We start from the raw sequence: 11,566 nt of genomic DNA on the forward strand, positions 1-11,566 counted from the left end.
AAACTCGGACAATATATAGTCCATTAACTCATTGTATTGCTTAAACTCGGACCCAATACACCATATAAGAACTCAGACACCCAATCATCATTTAAAGTCGGACATACATGATTATTTATAAACTCGGTCCATCAAACAACCTAATAAACTCGGCCCAACCACTTTAAACTCGGACCAATTGTCTTGCAATTAAACTCGGACCCATTTGTCTTGCAATTAAACTCGGACCCATTTGTCTTGCAATTAAACTCGGACCCATTTGTCTTGCAATTAAACTCGGATCCCCTTTACACATGATTAAACTCGGTCTACATGCTTACACAAACTCGGACCAGAACATGTTTAATAAATTCGGACCATCTCTACATTAATAAACTCGGACCAAGTGCAGTTTTAATAAACTCGGATCATGTGTGGTTTTAATAAACTCAGACATATGTAAACATTTATATTCGGTCAAAAGGGAAATCCATTTAAACTCAGACACTTGCTTGATCAATATACTCGGATTAACATATCAATTTAAACTCAGACAAGCAAGTAATCATAACAATCAACAGTTAGTCGCACAAATCATTTGAGCAGTTACGTATATCATACGAATAACCCTAATTCCAATCATATGACGGCAAATAAACAAGATTGTTCAATCGATTGTTAAACCACAACAATTATCACCATGATACCTATCAAGCATGCATCTAATCACCATTGCAATCTCAACTATCTAGGATTAAATCACAGAATATTATATGAGAAGCTAGGGTTTTCCATGAACACAAAAGTCAAGAAATCAATAAACAATCAATCATGAACAATGATTAAACAATTACCTTGAATGATTCTAGAGGAGTAGAGTGATCAAACTCGTGATGATTATCTTGGTGATGATGATGGTGATGATGATTGCCAAAGGATTAGAGAGGTGAAAGTACGTGTTTTTGTTTTGTGTGCAAATGATTAGAGAAATGGGATTAGGGTTAAGTATTTAGGATTTCACTAATTACTATCTACATCCCTAAGTATTATAATTTACAAATGCACACCATCTCATAACTGTTTCATAGTTCCACCACCAAGTTTACACATTTGACAAGTTTCACAAATACAATCAAACAATCAAAACATAAATCAAACAATCAAAACATAAATAACTTCATGGCAATCAATACATGATCGTGCAATAAATACAAAATAGAAATCTTGGAAATTCGAGTTGTCACATTATCCCCAACTTAAAAGAAATTTCGTCCCGAAATTTGGTACGCACTCACTGAGGAAGCTAGGTAAGTTACATCGTTTACTGGTTTTCCTGGGGTGTCACACTAACTCCGTGTCTGAGTCAAAAAGCCAGGTCAGTTCAAACTTGTCAACAAATGTGTCAGGTAAGAAAATTGATGGAAATGCTAATTTCAAAAATTGCATCAAAGAATGCAAATTTTGTAACACAGTCACGTATCTCAATGGTAAGAAAGTTGAAGATCTGACAGCAAAAGTCAGAAGTGTTGAGAATCAAATTCTTGACCGTGACAAAAGAGTTAAAGCTTCAACTGAACGGATAAAAGAATTAACTAATCAAATTGAAAATGATAAAATTGATCATGAAAGAGTTAAAAAAGAAATGGAAAGTTAATTCTTGAAAACCGTCAAATTTCTGAGAAGTTTGAAAAACTCAAAAGCACAATGAAAGATAATGATGATCGGAATGGTAAAACTTATAAAGAAAACGTTCAACTAAAAGCAGTGCTTAGAGTAAAAGAAGAATCAATCAACCAACAACTGGATGAAATCGCTAAACTGAAACTTAAATTTCAAGAGGCTGAAATTGAAAATGAGCGAATCCAGTTGAAGCTTAAAAGCTACAGCTCCGCAAGCTTTGTTTTGCAACACATTGTTCCCAAACCCATCGGGAAAAACAAAGCTGGCGAAGATGTTTATTCTGATGGAACCGGGGTGGGTTTTCATAGAGTTCCACCGCCGATTTTGGATAATTACACGAAAAAGCAATCAGGGTTGGTTGAAATTGAAGAAGAAAGTGAAATGAATCTTCTAGATTCAATTGATGTCACGTTCACATCTTCCAATGACGATAGTGTCCAAAATGATATTGTAAAAGGTGTTGTTGAAAATGTGCTAAAAACGGATAGTGACACTACTGAGGAAGATGTGTGTTTCTTGGACAAATACATTCCGAAACAAAAGTCCAAGAACAACTTAAATGAAGAATCAAATCTTGTCATGTACAAGATGTTAGGTTCAGATAAGTTGTTTTCGGATTCTGAGTTTCCGATTGAGAATGTAAATATGAACAAATTGACAAATGTTTTCAAGTTGGTCGAAGTTGAGTTGTCAGAAGTGAACAAGCTGAGTCAGACAAAGAGAAAAATGAGTTTTGAGAAAGATAAAACTTACTACAAGAAACATGTAGTTCCACAATGTTTTTACAACAAGAACCGAAACAATTGGTCGGGTGGTTATCAGGTGGGTAAGTCTTATCAGAAGAGAAATGTTCAAAACAAGAAGTTTGTAGAGAAGAAAAAGTTTGTGAACAGTTCGAGTTCACTTGCTGATGAAGAGAAAGAATTTTTTTCAAAATCAAATAAAGAGTTCTTCGAGAAAAGAGCTTCACAGGCTCAGTCTGAAGGCACAAGTCAAGTTGTTGATACTCGAACATGTTTCAGATGTAATCAAGTTGGTCACATTGCACGAAAGTGTACCAATGTGAAGCCTAAGACTGAAACTGTGAAAACTCAATAGAAGAAAGTTGAGGTGAAGGGTAAAGCACCAATTGTTGTTGAGAAAAAGAGTGTGAAAAATGACAACACCAAAGTGAAAAATGAACTCGTAAAGAAAGTGGTAACTAAAAACGACAAGTTTTATAAACGAGTTGCATTATCTCAACAAATTTGGAAACCTAAAACAGAGAATTTCAACTTCTGAGATGCAAAAGGCTGAAGAATCAATTCCGATTGATTATGATGCAAATTTTCCACCTCTTAAGGCTGAAAATTTCAAAATTCAAATTGCGAGAGTCAAGGTTACACCTAATGCTAATGAGGCCTGGGTGGACACCATGTTTGACTAAACAGTTTGAATTGCCGGAGTTTCCTGGATCGGGAAGCATGAATCGGCATCTTTATTGAAGTTGGTTAAGTCATAGTTTGTTATGTGCAGGATCTTCCAAAACTTGTATCCAGATGGATCATGGATAGTGGAGCTTCAACACATATGACAAGGAAGACTGCGTTGCTGTATGATGTGAGAAACATAAATGGGGCATACGTTGGTTTTACGGGTAATCAAGGAGGAAGGATTATTGGTGAAGGAACGTTATCCAACTGGATTGTGACGTTTGAGAGAGTTAACTACATTGTTGAGCTGGAGAATAATATGCTGAGTATCTCCCAGATCTGTGACAGGATGTATACTACTCACTTCACTGACAAAGAATGTTTGATCTTGAAACCAGGATTTGTAATACCTGAGGAATGGATTATCATGAGGGCACCGAGAGTTAATGATCTGTATGTGTTGGACATGAGCGTAGCTACTACAACTACGGCTCAAGCTCATTGTTTTGTGTCCAGAGCAACTGAGAAAGAATCGAGATTGTGGCACCGCAAGATGGGGCACATTCACCTAAGGAAGATGAATCACTTGGTGCACAACGATTTAGTTACAGGAGTTCATGTCAAAGGTTTTCATCTGGAAGGGGAGTGCAGTAGCTGTGTTAAAGGCAAGCAGAAGAAAAAGTCACACCCTACAAAGCAAGTCAATTCAGTTTCGAGACCTCTGGAAAGACTTCACATGGATTTGTTTGGTCCTGTGAATGTCAAAAGTATTACAGGAGATTACTACTGTTTGGTCGTTACTGATGATTATTCCAGATTTTCGTGGGTTTCGTTCTTGAAGACGAAAGACGAAACATTTGACAGTTTGATGGCATTGTTCAAGAGAATTGAGAATCTGTACCAAAGGCGTATCAAAAGAATTCGAAGTGATAATGGTACTGAATTCAAGAACAGCAAGATGGAAGAATTTTGTGATGAAAGAGGTATATTGCATGAGTTTAGTGCTCCGTACACTCCGCAGCAGAATGGAGTCGCAGAACGCAAAAACCGGACACTAATCGAGACGGCTAGAACTATGCTCACAGATTCAAAGTTACCGATTAATTTTTGGGCTGAAGCTGTTTCCGCCGCATGCTATACGCTCAACAGGGTTCTCACTGTCAAGAAGTTCAACAAAACATGCTTTGAGCTGATCAATAATCGCAAACCGAATTTGAAGTATCTAGAACCGTTCGGGTCACCCTGTACAGTTATAGAGCCTCATGGAAAGTTTGGTCCGAAGTGCATTGAGGGAATATTTGTTGGTTATGCAAACCCAATGCCACGTGTCTTCGTTCCAAGTGAGAAGCGGATTATTGAAGCTGGAAATGTTGAATGTCAAGGTTATACTATGCCGCCGCAGAATCCTGGTGATTCATGGCGTTATCATTATGACAAACTGTGGGATTCGTTTGACATGAGAGAAGAATCAGAGGAAGATGAAGATTTCTTTGATGAGCTGGATATTTTGCGTGAATATGAGTCGCAACAAAGGTTTCCAGCTGAGTATTCTAGAAGACCTCGGGAAACTTCAAATGATGATGAAGCAGGTCCTAGCAATGCTGGTGAACATGATGATATTGTTGCTCCTGGTAATCAGTCGGCAGAGAATGATAATCAAGAAGCTGACAACATGCCAGTATTTGATCGAGGTGATTCAGATTCAGATTCTGAGGGGGAGCAGATCCAGATTTCAAGTTAAACAAACCAAGTTGGTGAACAAGATGCAGATCAGAGTGTTACTAATCTAGAGGGCAATGTAGATGTTCCAAGCGAAGTAATGCCGGAGTATGTGTCTGCTAGTAGTTGCTGCTCTTAGATCCTGTGGATACAGCAACAGATGCGCGACTACGGTTTGCAGTTTCTTAACACACCTCTTTTTGTTGATAATGAGGCCGCAATAAATATAACAAAGAATCCAGTTCATCACGCTAAAACTAAACACATAGAAATTCGTCATCACTTTATTCGCGATTGTTTCGAGAAAAAGTTGATACGAATTGAGAAAATCCACACTGACGAACAGAAAGCTGATTTACATACCAAAGCTTTTGATAAAAATCGGTTTAAATATTTGTTAAAATTGAACGGTATGAAGCTTCTTTCAGTGTCGGATGGAATTGTGGGCATTGATGAAAGTACTGTTGCGGATGAAGATGAGAAACAATCAGCAATGGTTTGTCGATTTTTTACCTGTTTTGGTATTTAGGGGGAGTAGATAGATGTATATAGATATATTTTTAGAAAAATACAAAAACAGTAAAAAATGAAAAAAAATAACAAAAACATGATAAAATTTCAAAATCCAAAAACAATATAAAATGTGAAAAAGAGCTTGTGTTTATAGGGAAAATGATAGTACATCGGCTAGACAATTACAGTATGCTAAAGAATTGTAAAGTTTAAATGAGTTAAACAGTCTCACTATTGATGTGTCGATAGGTTTTCGCACATTTAGTAGATTTATTCGGGATATAAACCTAAAATTTCAAACTTGTGAAATTCATGGGGAACACTACTTGGATATATAGGTAACCCCTGAAATCTCGTTTGAAAGGTCTCGTATTCTGATATACTATGTTTTTATACTCAATGATGTATGGGGTATTATTCCGGGACTTCTGCTGAATGGAAGTTCTGACCTAGTCCTTGGATAATACTTTCTGCAAAATGCTTGAAAATAGCATAAACCCTCATGATGCTGATGAAACAATAAAATTGATAGTCGCTGCTGTTGTAACTAAAAGATCCTCTAAAGGGGACATATTGAAAAGTCGAAGCCGATATCTCTCTGCGCATACGGAAGTATCGACCTGAGATCCCTCGGCCCTCGCATTACCTAATTTATGTACAGATATCATTGTAGTATACTCACCTGTAAGACTGAATATTGGGATTCTGGATACGGGAGTATATTCAAGAGGTGGGACACATGAATGAGCTAAGTTCATAAAACATCTAAATCGTATCCTGAATAGATTAAACTTTGTGTGAGAATTTAAGATGGATCAGTATATCGACAATCGAGGTGAATTGTTTAAGTCTGAGTATGAAATGAAGCTTAACGATACTAGTAATTTGTCTGAAAAGCTGATATGATTCCCTGAAACGCTCGCCAAAATAAGTTTGTAAATAGTTTATTTTGTTTACTTTCTGCAATTTAAGTTTTCTGCATTTCATTTCTTAGTTTAGAACACATTATAAAATCCAAAAAGATTTTTCATTTCTGCTTTATTTTTGACAAACCAAAGTAGAGAGTTGATTGTCAGATTCTCGGAAAGTTGAAGCAGATGCAGGAAAAGTTCTGAGCTGAAGAATGAGGAGAGCTTATCGTGTTGAAGTTTGAGTTTGAGTTATTGAAAAGTCAAAAATAAGTTCATTAACTTGATACTTGTTATTTTCAGAAAATGTGAAAATTGTTATTTTTAAATCAGTTTGATTCGTCAAATGATCAACCAAGGTCATTAAGTTGAACTTGGTAGATTAATCGAGTAATCAGGGTCATTAACTTGGACCTGAATACTTGAGTTGATTTTTAAAGCTGATTGAGTTTGTGATTTATTGTTGAATAGATAGAAATGTTATGTCTGATGTTTGAGACACAGGTTTTGGACTTCATTATTCCCACGGAAGCTAATTGTCAAAGCTTGATCCAGATTAAGACCTCAGATTCTAGCATACTGAGAGGGGGAGTCTGTGAAAGGGGGAGTCTGGATCAACGGTCAAAGGGAAGTCTGAAGATGGAGCCAGGACAAGATTGTGAACCTGTGAAGATAGAATGCTTATGATATGAAGACAGAGAGTTGGAGAAAAGACCAAGACTGAAGACTCAGAGCTGAAGACTTCGTCAACATCCAAGGGGGAGTCTGTTGGTGCACGGAATGTCTGTTGACTACGTTTGCATTGAGTCTTAGGTCAAGATAAGTCAAACTAGGAGCTTGAAAGTCAAGATTAGGATTAATGTATAGGTTTCGCTTATTAGGTCATAGGTTTCGCTCATATGCCATTAAGGGGGTTTCGCTCATACGGTTTCAGAGAGGTTTCGCTTTTGTGACATGTCATATGAGCGAAATCACAGGAACTATATATAGCAGCCATGAGCGAAACCATGTCATTCGGTTGTGTACGTTGGAGCGAAACCTGTTCATGCTTGTGGTAACGAAACTTTGTCAAATTGTAATCAGAAAGCATCAACAGAGAAGAAATTAAAGAGGAAAAGTTGTGTAACTTCATGTGCATTGATTCCGCCTTTGTATTTGAAGATGAACTACCTTGACCGACTTTTCAGGGTCGGAAACCGGTCCAACAACAAATATGGTCACCTAATGTGTTTGGTCGGATCCTAATGATCGACCAAACGGGTTGGGTTCGAAAGTATAAGCGATTGATTAGATCGCTTACCTTACGACCCTATATAAGCACTAAATCTAAAGTGACGAGCTAAACATGTTAAAACATGTTTAAGGAATTTAGAAAACAGGTTTGATATCAAAACAAACGGTTTTGATACCCTAAAGTAGTTTGGTTTCAAAATACGCAAGAATGCGCATTTTGGCCGAAATTACGACTCGTCACTAAGCCTAGATAACGTGGTAATCAGTAGGTATAGTTACTAGGGACTATAACCATCGTGATTACGCTCACGTTATGAAGTTCAAATGAACTGCACATTAACTATAAACTGGTCAATACAGAAAGTCAAATGCAGTTTGACTTTTAAGCTAAAAACGCATAAAAAAGAACGAAGGAATACTTACAAAGGGTCCCCGCAAGAAAATCTTGATCCAAGTAGCTCAGATATGAAGCAAATGCTTCAACTTAGAGCATCTTAGATCAGATTTGAATGAGGAAGAAGTGAAACTATGGTGGGTATTTATAAATTTGGCAGAACCGTTAAGATCGTTCATCGAATAACGTGCTTCGATCTAGGCCGTACACATGTGCCCATGGTTTTGTGAAACCATGGGAGCCCCTAGAATGGCTCATAGTACCAAAAATACCATTAAATACCAGCCCATGTTTTTGCAAAACCATGGGTTAAAACCATTAACACTTCAAAATTGTGACTAGGTTCATTGAATCTGGTCAGAAATTTCAAAAATGGTCCCTGCACTTGTAAAATTTAATTTTTTGCACTTTTAAGCCCCGTTAACCCAATTTCAAGGATCTAAAATAAAGTTAAAGTATAGGGAACTTAAAATATGCTCAAAAACATCTCGGATGTCGGTTCGTTTGGTCGTACGATTGCGTTGTTCGGTTAATTACGACGGAAATCGTAATGAACGCAAAAACGATCCAAATTACGCGACGAATGGAATTTTATCATGCCAATCACTAAAATAAAATATTTTAATGATTACATAAATTTTTGAATGTCCGGATATATTCAGGACGTAAGATATGCGCGAAAATGCAAACTTATGCACTTTTGACGCTTTTAGTCTCTATTGATCAAATAAGTTCATTTTAGCATACCGAACCCCTTAAAACCTATTTCTAAGCTATGTAAAGGATATTTAGGGTATGTTTAACTTATGGTCATGTTTCGGAATGTTCGTTACTATACAAATCGGTATAGTTTCGCAGTTTGACACAATTAGTCCCTGCGATCGAACAAACTTGATTTCAACACACCAAACCATCCAAAACTTATTTCTAATTTATGTGGAGGTTATTTAAGGTATATTAAGCCTATATCACTATTCCGGAGTGTTCGTTGCATCAAACTGGTTATCAGTCCGCGTATAACCTTCCAGAAAGCGATTTAAAGCTTGAAATCGAACAAGAATTGATATGTGCAAACGATACACATATTTATACAAATCCCAAGTATGAAATAAAATATTTCATTGGTTTGGAAATTGTTTGATGGTTAAAGTGACACAGGTGTCACATCTTGTACCGTTTGTTTTCAAATTTTCTCAGAAAATCAAAATTGAAACATATTTTGATTTTAGGGGGAGAAAAATTTTAAAAAAATTAGAAAATTTGAAAAATGTCAAAAACATCGAAAAATCAAAAATGAGTTCTGTTGAGACAAGAGGAAATGATAGTACATCAGTTAGACTATCACAGTACGCTAAAGAAATGAAATATTAAATGTGATAAACTGTCTCACTAAAGATATGACGATAGGCTCAGCTAGACTAGTAGTTTTGCGAAAATGATACAAACTTAAATGAAAAAGCCTAGTTCTAGTGGGAAACACGGTTGAAAGCATAGTACTTGGTTTTGTCCTTCTTGATTGTGTGCCTGCTCAGTAATCGCTGAATGCCAAAAAGCATAAAAACTGGTTAAGTTTGTGAGCTTTCATAACTTTGCTGAAAAATCGCTGTGATTGTGCATTTTATTTTGCGAAGATTTAAACTTGTCTTATTTCTTTATTTTATTTAAGCATTGGACATCCTCTGCGTATACGTGAGTGTCGACCTGGATGTTATTGCCTAAACGTTCTGCTTTATTTTCTTTGGTGTTTCGTTTAAGCTTTGTACCTCCTCTGCGTATACGGAAGTATCGACCTGGTGATTAAAGCCTAAACAACTTCAACTTATTTTTATTTTTCTTATTTTGTTTAAACATTGGACTTTCTCTGCGTATACGAAAGTATCGACCTGATTGTTAACGTTTAAACATTCTGAGTTGTTCTCGCACATATCACAGTTGATGAAAGTTTAAAGGCATTACTTGAGTTAGTGTATTTCATGATGAGGGATATGCCGAGATCGTGGGGTCCATAAGAATTTAGTGCAAAATTAATATATCTTAACGTATCGGTAAGCATTTCGAAAGTTTTTAGATTGAGCCTAAGAGGACAACTATATCGTCAATCAACGTAAATCGTTTAGAACTTAATATGGGTAAAGCTTAATGGTGCTAGTGATTTGTCTCAAAAACTGATATGATCCTCTTACGCAAACTCACAAAAATATTGTCTGTATATATTTCTTTACTGTATTTTTTTCAAAAACAAAAATCCAAAAAGAGTTTAGTGTGTTTTAGCATAAAATTTTGAAAAATCCAAAAAGATTTTCGACAATTGATGTTGGAGAGGTGATAATCAAAATTCTAAGTGCTAAACAGGAAGAACAGAAGTTTGGGAAAGTTTGTTGGAAATGAGAATTGTTTTTGAAATGGATAAATGGCTCATTAATTTGAAACCAATTTAATCATTTTAAATTCAAGTGGTAAGCATAAAGTCAAATCTTACTGTTGGTTAGAGTATATGCAGGTATGCAGCTAGTGAATTCCAGACTGCGATCCCAGCTTGTCGAAAGGTGGAGTCTGTAGACGTAAAAACCAGGTTCCTGATCTTGTTGCTACGGAGAGCCAGGAGATGGTCCTGTATTTATGAAAGCTGCTAATGTGAGAAGATAGAGATTTGTGAAGATCCCCATGTTAAAGTTTATGCAGAGTTAAAGCCAGGTTTCCGATACAAAACCTGTGAAAGTGCTATATCAGATTACGATCCCGAAAAAACTTAAGGGGGAGTCTGTTAGCAAAGGGGAGTTTGAAGAGTAAAAGGACCAGACTCAGAGTCTGAAGAATGGCTGATGATGGTGATTGAAGAGAAAGAGAGAGTAGACTGATCAAGACTGAAGTTCTGATGTACTAAAGTCTCGTACTGAAGACTCCGTCAACATCCAAGGGGGAGACTGTTGGTGCATATGTCTGTTGACTTCGTCTTAGGTCATGTCGGTAGCTTATATAGGGATCTAAATGTAAATTTATGTTATTTTGATGTAAGTCTGCTTGAAATGACACATGGTCATTTCAAGGGAAATTGGAAATCAGATTCCGCTTGAAATGACACATGGTCATTTCAAGGGAAATCAGATTCCGCTTGAAATGACACATGGTCATTTCAAGCGAAATCACATGCCTATATATAGGTGGTGTGTGTTTCTCATTTGGCACGGAATCACAAGTTGTATACCGAACTGCTGTCGGATTTTCTAGTGAAGTATTAATGAGAAACGTGTGTTAAAGTGATATCCTCTGTTTTTCTACTCCATTCTTACTGATTCAGCTCTGTTTGTTTGATTCCGCCTTACAAACAGTGTGTATTGACTTTGAATTGACTCACACGGTCGGTAAATCGATCCTACAGAAAGACGGTACCTTTAGGATGTGTATTGACTATCGTGAGCTCAACAAGGTGACCATGAAGAATCGTTATCCTCTCCCACGTATTGATGATCTGTTCGATCAGCTGCAAGGGTCAAGTTTCTACTCCAAGATTGATCTGAGGTCAGGTTACCATCAGTTGAGAGTTCGAGACGAGGATATCTCCAAGACAGCATTCAGAACTCGTTACGGGCATTACGAGTTTCTGGTCATGCCTTTCAGATTAACAAACGCACCTGCGGTCTTCATGGATCTCATGAACCGAGTGTGCAAACCTTACCTGGATAAGTTCATTATTGTTTTCATCGACGACATCCTGATCTATTCTAAGA

Source organism: Helianthus annuus, chromosome 11 (genome assembly GCF_002127325.2).
Source record: "Helianthus annuus cultivar XRQ/B chromosome 11, HanXRQr2.0-SUNRISE, whole genome shotgun sequence".
Classification (NCBI taxonomy): domain Eukaryota; kingdom Viridiplantae; phylum Streptophyta; class Magnoliopsida; order Asterales; family Asteraceae; genus Helianthus; species Helianthus annuus.